At 39.8% G+C, this 16,973-nt stretch overlaps 1 protein-coding gene across 11 annotated transcripts in view; it reads right to left on the bottom strand.

The window, feature by feature from the left end:
- LOC103619037 (poly(rC)-binding protein 3) overlaps nucleotides 1–16,973 on the bottom strand; it is a 495,171-nt gene that overhangs the window by 360,778 nt on the left and 117,420 nt on the right. Inside the window, exon 3 of one of the 11 annotated variants that reach the window (XM_017739084.1) lies at nucleotides 3,988–4,030. The exons of the other annotated variants lie outside the window; for them this stretch is intronic. The gene's annotated coding sequence lies outside the window, so the exon portion shown is untranslated. The remainder of the gene's footprint in view (nucleotides 1–3,987; nucleotides 4,031–16,973) is intronic. 11 annotated transcript variants of the gene reach the window in all.

The raw sequence follows: 16,973 nt of genomic DNA, 5'->3' as shown, positions 1-16,973 counted from the left end.
TACAGCCTCGCAACAGCAAAACACATGCCCCTGCATCCACAAAGACAAGCCTATTGTAATTCTCTCCCTATTGAGTTTCCTTACAGGGCTTTCCTGCCACGCACAGTAAGTGTGGCACGCCACCAGTGTGTTGGCCATGGAGACAGAGCAGCAGTGATCACATTACAGCCACCCAGCATGGTGCTCCAACACTCAGGCCAAAAAAGGCCTTCTGAAGCAAGGTGTTGTACAGATTTGTTCACCACTGGTTGCAAAGCTATATTTTCTTAAAATCCCCTCATCCTTGCATTTGAATTAACACAAAGGAACGCTAAGTAACCTCTTCTCCAGGTAAGCAAGCACCTTCCCTGTAAGCAGCTCTGTGTGCCTTGGCAGGTCACAGCTGCCCTATCCACATCTCCTGCATGTTCAGCCAGCCCTTCAGTCCACAGACATGTCTGCCTTTCAAAGGATTTAACTTCAGCCTTTAGAGTTGTACCCTTTACCTTCAGTCTCATGCCTGGAAAAACCCTTCCTGCAATGCTTACACATCCTCTCTTCTCCTAGGCCTCCTGCCTCCAGGAATTGGTTAGAGCAATTCTGTAGGTCTATTTTAACATGATGTACCCTCCCTAAGTGAAGAAACTCTATGTAAATAGGTATCAGACCCATCCAAAGCATAATCACCATTAATTCTGGATTTACTGTGATTAGCTAGTTCAAGTGAGTCCAACAGTGATGCAATTAGCATCCAAGGCACACAGCAGCAAGTGCATTCTCATCACACAGAAATTAAGATGTAAGAATTGTCAGTGCAGCACCCTTCACTCCTCTGAGGACTCAGGTTAGAGTGCTTCACAGTGAAAATTTGGATGCTGCTCCAGGGGCTCACCTATATGAAGTAAGCTGCTTCCACAGGCCTCAGGGAAAAGCCCCAGCTTGCAAACCATGTCAATAGCTAAACCTCCTGGCAGTCTCTGCAGTGCTCCCTAGGTCGGTCTTAAGTAACTAGAAAATTAGTATAAGATGAAGCAGTTGTCATCAAAGACAACATCTATCTGCAGCTGGGGTATTTTACTTGAAACTACATTTTGCATGGTTCCCTGGATAGGTGTTCCCCATGCAGAAGCAGTACCAAGCTGCTGAAAGAGACCACCAGTGTCTTCCATCCCCATCCACTGGGAAAGAAGTGGTTTTTGTACAGCCTTCCTTCAAATAATCTTGTCTGTACGAAAACTGCTTTGTGAAAAATTACAAGTGAGGACAAGGGGGGGATTCAGTTCAAAATTGCACTAGAGCTCCAAACAAAAAAAAAACACAACCAAAAAACAAACCAAACCAACCAACCAACAAAAGCCAAAAGACCCGCCAAAAGCAGGTCTCAGCCAGCACAACCATATTCAAACATCTTTGGGGGGAGCCCAAATTCCCCCTAACTTTTGCTCTGGGCTGGGGACCCACAAGCCTTGTCAAATGACAGCTGCCTTCCTAAACCACTTCTACATTTCTTTCAGAAATAGGTGCATGAAGAAGGCATTATTATACTTTCTCTTTTCAGCGTCAACTCAGAAATCATAGGTTTCAGTGCTGTTCAAGTGTAAAACTTCAGGCTACTGGAGAAGATATCTAAACAACTACCCAAACAAAGTGCTCACATACTGTGGGAACACAAAGATCTCATAGTGCATATAAGGAAATAGCTGGAAAAAGCATCATGGGTTTCTCCTCTCCTGGGAAAAGCCAAGCCCATTCCTAGGATTGCCTTCTGTCAAGAATCCAGGTGCACTTGGTGGAAAACACAGAAGGATGAAGGAATTCAGTGTGTACCTCAGAGAGCACAGCAATAAAAGCACATAGAAAGGAGGAGGAAGGGGACACACATACATTCACAGTTGTGGTAATTGTCCTCCAGAGCAGCCCTTATACATGCTGAGGCTCTGCTCCTCATGAAGTGGATGGACATGTACCCAGCGACGGGAAGTAGTGGATTAACTCTTCCTCTTGTTATGTTTGTACACACAGCTTTTACTTTCCCTATTAAACTGTCATTATCCCTATCCAGGAGTCTTCTTGCCTTCCTTCTATTTTCTCCCTATTCTGCAGGAGTGGAGAATGAGCAAGTAAGTGGCTGGGTGGCTGTTGACCCATGTCAACCCACCACATCTGTATCACTTTGTGTGAACTAGAAGCACAAAGACTGTAAATGGTACATTTTAAGGGCCAACAAGCTCCAACACTAAAGATATTTTGAAAAAAGACACTCCCATCTGAAAAAGACATAATTCTTCTTTTTTCAATCATTTAACAGAAATCATTAGAGACAACAGCAGGTATGAAAAAAGTGTATATATATATACATATATATATACACACACTTCATGTGTATATATATGTGTGGGTGCATGCACATACATATATGAAATAAAGCAAAAGCACTAACTACTTTCCTGAGCAACACTTGGCAGCAAACTTGCTCTCTCAAAATCTAGAGCTGAAAAAGCCAGCTGAAATCAATGGCTCTGAACCTGTGCCATATCACTGACTGGTCCTTCTGCACAGGGCCCCACATTGCTCCCAGAGTGGAGAAGATGGAGGCCTGGTGCACTTACAGGATATTGGGAGGGCTGTGCATGGTCGCTGGCTGGGGGTGGTGCTGCTGCGGTGCCTGCCCTGACTGAGCCCATCATCACTTCTGTCCTGGTGCTGTCTCCATGCTCGGCCCTGCTCCAGCAGGTGCTGCCCCAAAACCCTATGTGTGTGCACCAGTGTTTGCTGGCAAGTCTGTGAAGCAGCAGGTAAGGGTCAGACAGAATCCCCAGACTCAAATATTGCTAAGTTGACAGTTTCACGGAGAGCAGTTTGTATGGTTGTTTCCAAAACCAGTGATATTTACTTTAGTCCATCATGCTTGCTAGTCTATCTAAATTACTAAAAGAAATGTGGCCTATCATACCAAAATTCAAATCTGCTATTGGTATGAATTCACTTATTATAGAAAAATTATCCAGCTAATTGAATTATAATCAAAATATGAAATTGATCTTTAAATTTTCCTAAATTTTTTAAAGAGCAACTAGAAATTCATCATTACAGAAGGAGATGCAAATAGATGAAGAATTCTGATCCATTTTTTTTGTTAATCTACCATCCATCTGTTAGACGATTATAGCATTATCCAATAAAGCCTTGACCACACAGTACAAACAGACAATCATGTGTCTAATAATTAACATGCAGGAGGGGGTTTTTGCATGAAACAAACCACATCACTTTATTAGCACAGTTTCCCTAATGAATGCAAGTTTTATCATAGACTGGATACTGTAAAATATTTTTAGGTCAGGAAAAGAGCACATAAAGGCCTTAAAGAGAAAAATAACATTAATCAGTACCTTCATTAGTTGCATGCAGATCATAGATCTTTCTGATTCTAATTGTTAAAAAGTGGGGCATAACCAACTCAGTCGTAAATTCCCCAGCGCAGACACACAATTTTTACATTCGTTGGAGGATACAGAACTCATTAGTGGCAATATGTCAACCATCAATTTCAAAAAACAAATTCAACAATGATCTGGGGAAAAAAGCCTGCCATTTTAATGCAACAGTTACTATCCTTATTAAACACAATTCCTTAGAAGTGGAGCAACTGTGGTAACAGACTAAACAATAGAATCCTGATTCTCCTCCTCTCCCTCCAATCATCAAATACTGAGGAGAAGCTTTTGTTTAAATTGCTTAGTTACTGCCAAGTTGTTTACTGACCTCTTAAATTTTATGTTACAGCATGCTGCTGTGGTAAAACTGTGAGCACAGATGAAATAGCTGCCTTAAAAAGCTTCTCCCCACCCCCACCTGCCCCTCGTGGTATAAGGAGCACAATTCACCAGAAGACTACTAAATTCCATATTTTTAAGACAAGGAACAGCTGCAGTGGGCTAGAAAGGAATTATAATGAGGCCCAAAGCTCCACTTGTAGGGAAGCTCCCTTCAAGTACATCAACTTACCAATTACAGTTGCAGAAAACATTCAAGACTGAGATGTGAGAGCCTGGAACAAAGAAGAAACAAGGAAACCTCACTCACCCATTGCCATCTCTGCAGCAGGGATAACCTGCACGCTTAGAGGCAACAACACATAGCGCCAGAGTGTCAGAACAACCTGTTACTGTTTTTTTTTCTCTTGGAAGAGGAACATACCACAATGAAGATAGGAATGTCATCTTTTATCACTGGTGAAGTCTGCCTATTTCTCATATATGCTGGCAAATACTAGGAACAACCAAAATTCCCTTTGGTGGAGGGCCTCCCTACTGCCAAATCAGATTGGCCCACAGTGCTGTATCTCAGAGCAGAACCATCTAGCTGGAAAAACATGAGACATTACACTTAAACTTGATGGTTATTACTATTATTGTGTCAAAACACAATGGTGGTGAGGAAATATTTAACACACTTGGGAGTGGACTTGGGCTCAGACTCATCAGCTTCACCTTAGTCCCTGGGAAGGTGACAGAGCAATTTGTCTTGGAAACCATTTCCAAGCAGACAAAGGGCTCAAAGGTGTCAGCCTGTATTTGTGCAGAGCAAATCATGCTGAGCATCTTCATCACCTTCTGTGAGGTGACCAGTTTGGTGGATTTTGTTTGAGCAGTGGATGTTGTTTACCTTGACCTTAGTAAGGCTTTTGACACAGTCTCCTATAACATCCCTAGACAAGCTGACAAGGTATGTGTTAGGGAAGTAGGCAGTGGGGTAGATGAGAAACTGGTGGAGCTGCTGGTCCCAGAGAGTTATGATGAATGGCACAAAGTCCAGCAGGAGGAAAGTCACTAGTAATGTACCCTACAGGTTTACACTGGAGCCAGTACAGTCAACACCTTCAGTAATAACCTGGATAACAAAACTGAGTGTACTCTCAGCAAGTCTGCAGACAGTACAAAGCTGGGAGGAGTGGCTGATACACTAGCTGGATTTAGTCTGTGCTATTCAGCTTTATGTACCTGCAGTCAGCAGGACCTGGACAGACAGAGAGGAATCTAATTAACCTCAACAGTGCAGGGTACAAAGTTCTGCATCTGCAGAGGAGTAACCCCAAGTGCCATTACATGCTGGAGACGAAGTGTCTGGAAAGCAGCTTTGCAGAGGACAACCTTTGGGGGTCTGTTGAACCACAAGCTGACCAAAAGCCAGCAGCGTACCCTCATCACAAAGTCCAACAGCATCCTGCCCTGCTTAAGACTTTTGTGAGCAGATCTGGCAACTTGCTCTAGCATACTTTGCTTGAGCAGGGGGGATTGGGCTCAAAGATCTTGCGAGGTTTCTTGCAGCCTCAACTGTTCTGTGACATTCTATGTGAGCAGAGATCTAAGTAGCATTGGCATTATCTTGTTGAATTACTATAAACAATGTCATAAGACAGACCTAGAGGTTTTATTCAGGTCTTAGGACCAGACTGGGCAAATAAGATGACTAAGAACCTTATTAGCCACATTAAATGTTTCAAAGTTAGTAGCAAGTCATAGAGGTTACCTCCAATGAATGCTACAATTCAGACCACAATGAGGCTCTTTCATTGCTCACTTCTGGAATAAACAAGAGGGAGCATTCAATGTTTAATCAGTGGACCCACAACACCACAGGAGCAAAATCAAGATTGATATATCCCATTCCAGAAATGTTTCCAAATAATTTATTTCTAACAACAGAAAAATACTTCAGCATCAGCACTATTTTGTTCTTTATAATCTAGTGTTGTTTGGTCTTCTATTCTGCAAGCACCCAAGCTACAATTTGTCAAGAAGTTTGTACTAATACATTGTTATACTCCCTGAAATGGTTCGAAATTACTTTTCTGGAAATTGCGATGTTGCAGTGTTAAGAAACCAATATTTTTCTCCCTATTTGAGATGGAAACAAATACTCTGTTCATCAGTGAGACTGTTGTCGTAGGTCTGTAAAACACCTGACACCACATACCAGCTAGAAGGGAGGTAAGAAGAGCAAGATAAATCTCTGTTGTGATTTATAATCCCTCTGAACCCCACCCCAGGCCTTGTGCTCACAGCTGAAGGCAGGTATCAGGCTGTTACTCTGGGGCTGAGCCCTTTAAGAGCAATGAGGACCGAAAGTGAGTGGGTAAAAGCCAGGCTTTTTCTTACTTTTCTGTTTGTGTGAGAAGCATACTCATGTTCTTTCACTGGACAGTTAAATATCAAGTTTACTGGAGAAGTAATTGACTAAAGGAGTCAAAATGGTATGCAGAAATTGCAGTCTGAAATCTGTTTTCCCTGCAGCTTATGTCACTCACTGTGTCTTAATTTTGTTGTTAAGACCACCTAATTATTTAAGAAATGATGGTATGTCCAACTGACACAGAGCAGATGGCTCAGATCTCTGCAGGGGCAGCAGTGCTGCACATCTGGCTAGAGCAGATACAGCTACTGCCAGGGAGAAGAGGGAAGAGTCTGTGTAATGGTAGGACTCTATAAATTCATCCAATAAAGTAACCCAAGAATAAAATGACTTGCTTAGAGAACAATAGCATCCCACTCCACACAACAGCTGGACTTAAATAATGCATTAGGAAAAGGCAAAGGGTAGGGTGGAATTATTCAAATTACTAATGGAGCACTGACTTGAGAAATTAAATTCAGGAAAATGCTTTTATTGGTTTCAGTAATACTCACATTACTCCTTTACAAAACAGTAAGGGAACATGGCTTTAAAGCTTCCTGAAAATGGAATTAGTAGTTAAATAAAATTACCCTTGGACAAATTCAGCAGGTATCTTGTTTCTCAATTTTAAAGGCAGAAGGGAACGGGAAAGCAAGAAAAACTGGGAGATAACATTGAACACAACTGTTTAGCTTGCCCTAAGGATCTAAAGCATTGTAATAAAACATCAGTGGATCTGAAGATGCAGGATGGAAAAACCCAAAGACTTAGGGACTTAAATTAAAAAAAAAAAAAATTAGCAGAGACTTTTACATTTGCTAGAGACATATTTTTAGTGGACCATGTTTTTTAGGAAGGTGTTCAAGTGAAAAAAGGATAAGCAGCGCTTGAAGATAAAGCAGGACTAAATTCCTCATCTACATCCTTATCCTACTCCTTTAAAAAGTCACATCATCATTGTAGTAGAATTAATGGAAAGGGAAAATCTCACCACTAAAAGAGCCTCAAACTAGTATTAGATTTTTTCCTGTCTCCAAAATGTCATAATCACATGCATTTCATTATGCAGAGTAATGGGCTAGAAATAACAAGTTGCTGCATGCTTGTGGTAAAGATGTGCTGTGTGCAAGTGCAAAACAGATCTTACAGAGAGAATAGACTTTAAACAGTACAATGTGGAACAAGTTCTAAGCTTAAACCAAAGCCAGTAATAATTTATACTACCAGGTACAAAACATGATTGAAAACAGCACCTGTGTTCTAGACCTCATCCTAGACAAGTATCAAAATTAGTATGGAACAACAAAGATTATATCATTTGAGTCCTATGCTGAAACAATAAAAAGAAAAACTTCTATTACACTCTTAATTGTGCATATTTGAATCTAGAGTTACAGCTGACAGTGATGTTATTTCATACATTGAGGCTTAACAGGGAGTACGATGGGAAAACAGAATGTGAGAACTTTTCTATAGCTTTGATAGATTTTGTAGTTAAAACATGCTTTATTACAAGGCTGCAAATGGCCAGACAGGAACAGCTATTTCACAGTCTTAGAAGATTTAATAGCTCTGTGCTAACACTTGTTACATTTATCTCAGAAGTTGCCCAGGAAATTTATTATAATAATGCCAGAAGGAAAGTGGGAAAAAGAATGCAATTGTTTTCTCGGTACTTCAAAATGGGAACAAAAACAGAAATGTGAACACTTTATTGAGGCCCTGAAGTATACTATATAGCACCTGTTAAAAAAACAAAACCAAAAGAAACCTAAAATACCCATCCCTTTATCTCCAAATGCAACCTGTCCACATACTTGGTAAGAACTGCTGTCTTAACTAAGGTTGAAATGGATCTGCTTACATCTCCTCCTTATGTCTTCTCTCAGGGTCTTATAGGAAAAAGTAATAAATTTTAACCCTTTCTCTCATGTGCCAAGATGCTCATTGAAAAGGCAAAGATGTGGGAGAATGGATGCAACCTATATATCAAAAAAAAAAAAATTCTTACTTTGTTGAGGACTGTCATCCCCTCAGTGGAAGGAAACTGGCAGTGACTACTTTGAGAAAGGCCCTAGACTGCATCTTTGGTCTAAATGAGCTGGAAGCCTGCTCTCATGCGAGGTCTCCTTTGCTTTAGATCTGCTGCTTGGTACTGAGCCAGTCACTCACCATTATGACCTAAGCAATATATGAATCACATGTTTAGAGTTCAGAATCACAGGATGAACACTTTCAATATGCCAAGTCACTAGGAATGAGGCTAAGTTACAGCCAGTTCAGAAATTTCCACTTATAACTATTTTTGCTTATACACCACAGCATTTAGACATCCTAATCATGGGCCCAGACCCCACAATATTTGATCCTGTACAAACATGAAACAGAGGCATCCTAAGTAGCTGAAACAGATTTACATTTCCAGTTCTTAGAGCAAAAGGTGGCTCTAGGTTCTACAACGAAGCAGAAATATTGATGTCTGTCTTCGTCCTAGCAAAGCAATGTGAGCCTATTTCTGTTCAGCAGAGACTGTCATTTTAGAAGCATTCCTAAAAGTAAGGTTTGAAATTAAAAACAGATATGGGACCAGACCATACAACATACAGGGATTTTTCATACAACGACATTTGTGACCCCAAATTCTCACAGTTGCTAGGGTCACTAAGACCTGATATTGATAGAAAAGCCTTCTTTTACATTAACAGTGGCAGGCTGTATTTAATGAGTGAGAGCCTGGTGCTAACTTCCCACTGCCTGGTACATAGATTCTCAAGATATTACCATTTCTTGTGAACAGAAAAAAATTAAAACTCCAACTCCTGCAGTGATGGTCATGGGGCTTCCAAAGGAACAGAAAAGCATTAGAGCTTTTGTTTGTGCAGGTATGGTTTTGACTGACGTAGGCAAGGACACATGCAGGTTGTGAACCTCCAGAAAACACCTTTGACCTGTACTAAAAGCAACAAATGCACATTTTGAGGGTTTCTGTGGCTCAAAAATCCACATATATACACTATGTTTCACTGGCCTTCAGAAGTTGGAATTGAGGGGGTTTTTTTTGTCTCATAAATTCTCTCCCCCATCCCACTGGGGGGCTAGTGAGTGAGCAGCTGGGGGGTGCTTAGTTGCCAGCTGGGATTAAAACACAAGAGGATTCTGGCAAAAATCTGGTAATTTTATTCTGACAAAATCTGCATTTAACATTTCCAAACATGTGATACCTTGATTAAAACAAGCAAGTAGCAGGTAAATTTTAGTGAGGAAGCACTATTCTTGTTTGGAAGTTTTCATAGGTAGGTCCCATACTCCAATTCATCTTGAGGAGATAAAAAACCCCTTGACAATGAATAGGAAGAAGGTGTTAAACAATGGTCATACTACAGTTTAGTAAGCAGTCTCTCATGTGGGGATCCCTCAGAAACTTGAGGGTACATATGGAAGTTTAAACCACTAAAAATAACCCAGACCTTATATTTTACCTTGATATTAAACTTACTTTTAGAATGTATTTTTCTAATACTTAATGAACCATTTTAACAAGGGACTCATATTGTTCTCAGCTGATGTACAGTTTATGAATACTAAATCCATTTAAAAGTTAAATTACCTTTGATATCCAAACTAACACTTCAAAGAATAAGAGTCTTTTATATACACATATATTAAATAAAAGTGATTAATACTTACTTACATTTGTAAATCAATCAAAAAATCTGAGTAGCATGTAGTGTAATCATTTAGTCTAACCAGTCTATACTGTCTGCAACAGCTGTCTCAGACGGTTGATCTTACAACCACAAGGGTCTGGGTAGACAATAAATATTCTGCCAAACATACTGTTTTATAAAAGCTGAAATACTTCAGTAATGCTATAACACTGTCAACCAACATCTTTTATATTTAATCAATGGGACTCGGGACTGAAAATAGGCCTTTTGACATGAACTAATTTTGTACTGTCCAAAGGTTTGTTTTCCTTTGAGCACAAAATTACATATTTCAAAACCTCTAATGGTTTCATAAAACTGAGCTAGAATCATCCACGCTGCTCCTTCATAAAATGTCTAGAGACCTTATTGCAAATTATTACATCTCCTTAAACTCATCACTTAAAAGCTTCAGTAGTCAAAATATTTTACACCTGAAGTATCTATCTTAGTTCCTTATCCTCATCTCTTTCAGTAAGAAATTATTACTTGTATTTTATAAAAGAATGACAGTGTGGATTGGCCCCTTCCTCTTTCCTAGCTGCATCAGTGTTCACAATGTTCTTATTTCTATTATCCCAAGTATTGCCTGAGGAGTATCAGCACCTTTCCAGCAATTCAAGAGGTGAGAAAATGGGTCCACAAGAGAGAAGCAGAGCACATTGTTTGTGGGAAACTGCTAGAGGACCAAAGAAAGAAGCTCACATGGTCAGACTTGGGATACCTTAAGAGACCTTCAAGTAACAGGTATATCAGTTTACACATCTAGCCCATGTTTTTACATATGTGTATACAGACACATGATTCTGAACTAACACATACTGCAGCCTGCAGAGAATATTCTAAAGTTTTCAAATCCCAAAAGTTTGAAAATAAGCAGTACTACAGAACCTACATAAGTACATCCTAAAGCATGCATTTCAGCCTTGATAGTGTCCAATTCCCTTTCTCAGATATCTGCTGCGTGGAATTTTTTCCCCTTCAGGTGATTTTACACAGATTAGTAGCATTTGTGGAAATTCCAATACAACAAGGAGCCCAAATTGTTATATTTGTCCACAGGGTGTGGAGGAAGCCCCTTTTGTCATACCACAGTTCTACAACCACAGGAACTACAAGGAAAAAGAAGTAGAGAAATTCTGCAGTGACATGAGAAAGCTCTGGCAGGTGCTTCTAAATGGAACACAGATTCCAGATGTCATCCGTCAGCTCTGACCCCACAAAAACACAATTGTGAAGCCCATGCATGCCAAGGCAAACAGCAGAGTGACTTGTGAGTAAGGATGACTCAACAATAAAATTGGTTTTGCCCATTCAAAAGTCATCAAGATGACACTCAACCATCACATCAGCAGATGTCAATTGGATGAAAGTTATCATTATTTCAGAAAGTGCAACTCTGCCTCAAAAATAAACAAATCAAGATTTCAAAACCTACAAAGTGGCAAGACAAAAGCTGTATGCTTCATTTTCTACCTTGGCAGACAAGCCTATCAGTGGGACCTCCACTTACACAGGCTGGTGTGAGCAAGACAAAATACCTAATCCTAAGGTCTTTCAACACCCTCTGTGAAATTTCATTCTCTTTACATTTCATAGCAATAACAGAATTTCCATGAATTTTGAATGCCTGTACCACAGAACACAAGTGTCTGCCCCACCCTGGCCCTAAGGCTTTGGGCTGTCTCAGCTGCATTTGCTCCTCTTATCCATGTCACCTCTCTGTATCAGAGCAGCTCCAAACAGACATTGTCTACAAATGAAGGAACATGCTCCCCCTTTCCCCAGAAAAGTGGAAAGTGTTTCCCAGCCTGAACTGCCCTCCAGCCCTGGGGGACTAATATTTCCTGAATTAAGGACCAGTCATTCCCCTGGGTGAGGAATCCCACTTTGGGCAGGGGAAGAATGTCAGGCTAGACAAATTTTAAAGTACAAGTAGACTCATTAGCTCTTATGATCACCACTAACTACCAGGATATGTGTTGGAGAAGCCACTTTTGATAGCCCTGTACAAGCTCTGAGCGTGTTCCCTGATACAGTACTTACAAGGCTTGCAGACAGCTGTGAAGCATTTCCAAACAGGCTGTTACAAATAATTCTGAATAACTGTTATTCAGCAAGACTTTACAGACATTATTGCCTCCTTAGAAAAAAGATTGACAGAGAAAATTAAATCAATACAAGTCTGAGCTTATCCTTGGCTTCAGTGTGAGATTGAAAACTGAGCTTCAAGCATTTTGCACACCTTTGTACTTTCTTCAAGGTCTGCATAGCACTGACCAAGCCTGAGAATTCTTGAGCTACTCTAGGTCCTCAATAACATTACTTGAATATTATCTAGTAGGTGAAATAGCAAGAAAGCATTTTTCTGCTAAAATCATTAAAAAGAAGGTTTTACGCTGTCTGGGCTCCTCTGTCAGCCTCCCTATTCCTTGGCAGCAGCCAAGTCCCACTGCCCTGTCTGACATCTAAGAGATGTCATTAAAAAAAAATATCTGAGACACTCCTGCTCTGCCAACATTGAACTCCTGCCTTCAAGTCTTAGAGGAAGTTTAAAATTCTTTACCTTTTGCAAGATTAAGAGCAGAATGAGCCCTCCAAAGGTAGTATTTCAGAAATATATAGAAAATAAGTCCATTTAGTACAAGCAGGTCTATAGCAGGTCTTAGCTTTTGTCTTTGTCATTTGACATCATACATTAAGAACTGAGAAGTAGTAAGATTGCATTATAATGTGCTCCCTTTGCACCCATAGACATTAACAGGAATTACCACTCTAAACCAGGAGCTAATCTGCCAGTCAGAAGAACCAAGATTATTCTGATAAAATACAGAAATTCTCATCAAAGGATGACCTTAGGCTTCAATGGTTCTGAGATTTAGGGTGCAATCCCTTTTATCTGGAATCAGATGACTAAAATAGGTCAGATTAATCCCGCCCTGTTTCTCTCTAGCGACAATACAGAAAGCCCAAAGTGGCCACTTCCAACACGGGCACAGAAAGAAAGATGAATCTCCCCTTACTCCAGAAGTCTACAAGCTACCAATAAGCTCTGTCTCCATAGGAGAACCCAAGGTGGATCAATAAATGTTTCTATATTAGGAAGTATCGATTCTGTAGAAATTGTTGGAAAAGTAATTTGAAATGCTGAGTCGTAGTAGTTTGACACATCCTAAAACAAGAACAATTTTTAAAAACTGAGAAAGTAAGTAGACAGAACACCTAATTGAATTTGCCAAACAAAAACCCCACCTCTCCACCTCACTTACCTGAAAAGACACATTTCAAAGACCTTAGTTTGTCAATTCTCACAAAAAAAAAACCAAAAAAAAAAACCAAAAAACCAAACCTGAGGAAGTTTCACATACAACAAAAAGCCAAAACAATTTAAGATAGAGGGCACTATTAGCAGTAAAATAAATATGAATAAACTGGCTTTGAACTTGCCTTAGTGACAAAAATTAGAAGGCTTCCAATTTTCACAGAAGCTCAGCTACAGAACAGCCAGCCTATAAAAGAGCAAAGAGCCCTGCTAAATTGAAGATATACTATAACAGCCTTCTCAGAGATTTATATACTACAGCAGCTGTGATAGCAAGAGGAAAGACAGCATTACTTAGGAGGTCCTTTCCAATCCCATGCTCCTAATTTGAGTTTCTACTAAAAAGCAGAGGTCAAGCTGATCAAAGAGCAAATAGTACCAGTGTTCAAGTAATTCAAGATACAATGTCAAATCTCTCCTTTCCCCATCTCACCCACATCTCAACCTCTTCTGTCTTCACCTTACCCTAAGACACTAGTACCAGGGAGACTAAGCAGGCCTGTTGTTTTCTGTAATTAAATCATCTCTGTCCTGATAGCAAAAAATGAAAAAGACAACTTCCATTCCCTCTTCCTTTATCTACCACAGAAAGAATGCTCTACATCTACGCAACAGAAAATAACTTTAATACACCCCAGCACTACCCTTACTAATGCACTGTATAATACCTCCTTTCAAAGCTCAAGGACAACACAAATAAAAAAAAATCTAGTAACACACTTCCTTTAGGAAACTATACATTATTATATATACTTATGGTAACTAACAATCAGAGATAATCTAGGAAACACGCACCACCTTCATTTGCAATGCAGGTTTACCTCACCAGAAGAGTTTGCTTGTCTTGCTTGCACAGAGCTCCACAGCATAAATAAATCCTAGTGCTGCCTGGTAGGCACCAGCTAAGAGCTGGCTGTAATGAGAAGAGACATTTCACCTGGGCCATACAGGAAGGTTCTTCTCCTCTTTGGGAGGATAATCAAATATCAGAATTAATGAAAACAAAGCAGCAGCACCTGTGAAGGTGGCACTGACATTCAGAAAAATGGATCCCCAAGGAAATTTTCTAGGCAAGACTGTATAGTATATTAGCGTATATGTTACCTAAGTAAAAATAAAAATATAAAGCAGTTGCAATCTCTGCACTGAGGTCTGGACTACTATAAGAGTTTTGATACTTACAAAAATGTTTTAGAAATGATAAAAAAAAAGGATGACCATACCTATAGCAGCATTTTTTTAAAACCCCACAAACTTCAAACCTACTCCCATATCAGAAGAGCAGACAGCACCCAGAAGCATGCCTAATCCTCAGATCCAACATGGCTAACTCAGGAGAGGGGTGCCATGCCGCTGCCACTCCTCTTGGTACTCCCTGCACTGCTTTACACTATGTTCAGGACGGAAGAGGCAGGGAATTGTGGGTGGCTGCTGGTGGGAAGAGGGGAGTTTTGTGCGGTGTTAAGGTGGTGGTTACTCTAAGGGGATGTGTTTGTGCAATAGGTGTTTAGAATTCCCATTTAAGTTTGATTAAAGGATGAGTTTCTTCAGGCAATTACTGATGGAAAAAGTCATTATTCAATGGAGTAGGAAGTGACTCAGGACAGCAGTCACATCCCTTTAACTCTTTTTGGTGAACCCAGATTGATTTCACTGACCAAAGTCACATTATTTTTAGTTAAACTCTCTGACAGAAGGAAGCAACAACGATTCAATCCATGTTGTGGCTGAAGCCTTGACTTAGTGCTCCTGTGAGAAGATGGTGGTGGACAGTTTGTATGAGTTGTAAGTGCAGGGGGAGTGTATTTGGGTAACTAACCTTTCACCTGACTAAGCACTAAGAGGCTCAAGGGGGCAAATCACTGAACCTAAGCAACTTACTGAAATAGAAAAGATAAATAGGAGTGACTTTACATGATCCACTCACAGCTTGAAACTAGTCCAGAATTCAAAGAAGACTGTACTGACTTCGAGTGAACCTCATTATGAAGAAAGAATATGGTGTTATAAATAGGAAATGATATGTAAAGTATCCCCTCCAAAATGCTGCTGAGCCTGGTGAGTAGGTATATAGTGAATATATAGGTTATTTCTGGACAAATGACTTTTCAAAAATTACACACTTAATTTCTCTGAGATGCTAAAAAGAATCATTGCTGCTCTTACCCAAGTTCTTCCCCCCTAATTGCAATATATCTGCTATTAGCCAATTCCCCTGGCCTCTCCAGCTCTCACAGTAATCTGAACCTAGGATAATGTTTTTCATTTTGTTTTTTTCTGTAGACAAAATCAGGAGCATTTCCTTTCTGACAGCACGACACAGGCTACAGACAGCCTGGCGCCAAAGCTTTCTGCAAATCAATATATTTAATGCATTTAAAGTCAGTAAAATCTCCCAGGTTAGTCCTGGGTTGCTTGAGGAAAAAGAAAGATGAAAGGCTAGGGAACAGTGAAGATATGGATTTATTATTTCATTTGCTTACTTAAGGATCTCTCCATTTTAACAAAAAACTATTTAAGTTTCTATGGGTTTCATTTTAGAGTATTTTTCTCAAAAAGTATTGGTAAGCGTGGAGAAAAATTTAATGTATTAAGTGGAGTCAGATACACTGAGAGACAGACTGGTGGGAGGCTTGTTTATGTGCATGAACACCACACAGTGAATAAATGCCAAAGATTGTGGGAACAAAAATATTACCAGCCTGATCATACCAATTTTCTTTCTTCCCATTTCCCATATTTATTTTTTTCACTTGAATATTGCTTCAGTCACTCTGGCCTTTCCCACTGGCTTTCCTCATTTACTTAAGTTGCTCCTCATTGTCATTAACCTCCAATCTTTATTGCTCCAAATGATTATTTTTGCTCGTCAATGAAGTTTTACTGCCTCTTAAATACAACAGCCAGAGGCAATCACACAAGTGAGGAAGCCAAACATTCTCCTATGAAGTTCAACAGAATTGGTTTTCTTTCATTCAGCCTCAAAAATTCCCCAGGGATTTCCATTTAACCTACCTACTTTCCACCTTCCACTCCACAAAAGGGTATAATAAGAAAAAAGGAATAAGCCTCACTAAAAAAGCTGCCATACTGTTTAGTCTCAGTTCATACCCACCAAAAAACATTAGATATGTAAAACTTGAAAATACCATAGAGAAACTGCTACCTTGCTGTCAATCTTCAAATGATACTAAATAATCATACCTCAAGTTCACTCTATGTCTTGCAAAACAAGCATTTTTGTTGCTCATAATTGGAAGAGCAACTTAATGAACTTCAGTTCTATGCACAACATTGGGCTGCCAAAAAGAGTGAATGAAATAACATATTCCATCTTAACACAGTATTAACTACAAAGCTCAAGCACACACTGCTTTAAATGCAAATATTAATGGTTTCATGTTAATATTTTAGCAAGAATGACTGCAATTATTTCATCAAAGTAGATGCAGTGGGAGGTAAGCAAGAAGAAGTAGCTGTTACTGGTTTTTGGGAAATAAATTTTAGTCTTCTTTTGTATGCGTTAGATGGTTAAAAAGAGAAATGTTGCCTTTCTGTTACATCAAATGGTCTGTGATGAAGTCCCAGAACACTTGTGCTTCCTTCTGTCCTGGGCTGCAGTGTATTCTATTACCATCCTCAGGAGCTGTTGAAATTAGGTGGGGCAGTGTTTCCTTGCCTCCTCCCCCCAGACTATCTTGCTGTTAATGGCCCATCATTGTCCTGCCGCCTGACTCAGAGATAACTCCCTCCGGACTATCTTCTGTTAATGAGCCTAATCAACACTT

This window comes from Corvus brachyrhynchos, unplaced genomic scaffold (assembly GCF_000691975.1).
Source record: "Corvus brachyrhynchos isolate BGI_N302 unplaced genomic scaffold, ASM69197v1 scaffold7, whole genome shotgun sequence".
NCBI classification, from domain to species: domain Eukaryota; kingdom Metazoa; phylum Chordata; class Aves; order Passeriformes; family Corvidae; genus Corvus; species Corvus brachyrhynchos.
This window is presented reverse-complemented; position numbering and strand designations above follow the sequence as displayed.